Source organism: Chrysochloris asiatica, unplaced genomic scaffold, assembly GCF_000296735.1.
Source record: "Chrysochloris asiatica unplaced genomic scaffold, ChrAsi1.0 scaffold00260, whole genome shotgun sequence".
Classification (NCBI taxonomy): domain Eukaryota; kingdom Metazoa; phylum Chordata; class Mammalia; order Afrosoricida; family Chrysochloridae; genus Chrysochloris; species Chrysochloris asiatica.
The window spans coordinates 3,534,679-3,535,392 of record NW_006408778.1 but is presented as its reverse complement, the minus strand read 5'-3'; the positions used below and the strand labels follow the sequence as shown (position 1 = coordinate 3,535,392).

At 38.7% G+C, this 714-nt stretch overlaps 1 protein-coding gene across 1 annotated transcript in view; it reads right to left on the bottom strand.

Annotated features, from left to right (window-relative positions):
• Positions 1-714, bottom strand: part of LOC102828502 (integral membrane protein DGCR2/IDD-like) — a 149,951-nt gene that overhangs the window by 141,931 nt on the left and 7,306 nt on the right. The gene's annotated exons all lie outside the window — the stretch shown is intronic.

Here is a 714-nt window from a genome sequence, read left to right as displayed (position 1 = left end):
GCCTCATCTTTCTCCCGCCAAGTTTAGGCTTGAATTTTTTCTTCAGTTTCCTCAGCTTGAGAAATTCTGAGCATGTTCTTCCCTTTTGGTTTTCTAATGCCAGGTTTTTGCACATTTCATAGTAATACTTGATTTTGCCTTCTTGAGCTGCTCTTTCTGTTCTTTTCTTTTACCTCATTTCTTCTATTTGCTTTAGCATTTCTACTCAGGAGAGCAAGTTTCAGAGCCTCTTCTGACATCCTTTTGGGTCTTTTTCTTCTTTCTTGTCTTCTTAATGACCTTTGCTTTCTAATTGTATGATGTTCTTGATGTCATCCCACAAAACTCTGCTCTTTGTTCATTAGTGTCTAATTCATCAAATCTGTTCTTGAGATGATATCTAAATTCAGGTGGGCTATGTTCCAGATCATATCTTGGCTCTCATGGACTTGTTTTAATTTTCTTTAGCTTCAGTCTGAACTTTCATTTTAGTAACTGATAGTCTGTTCCACACTCTGCCCCTTGCCTTGTTTTGGTTGATGATATGGGGCTTTTCCATAATCTTTCCACAGATGTAGTCTATTTGATTTCTATGTATTCCATCTGGTGTTGTTGTTGTTAGATCCATCGAGTCACTACTGACTCACAATGACCCTATACACAACAGAACAAAACACTGCCAACACTTGAGTCCATTGATGCTGTCACTTGGCCAACCCATCTCGCTGGGGTTTT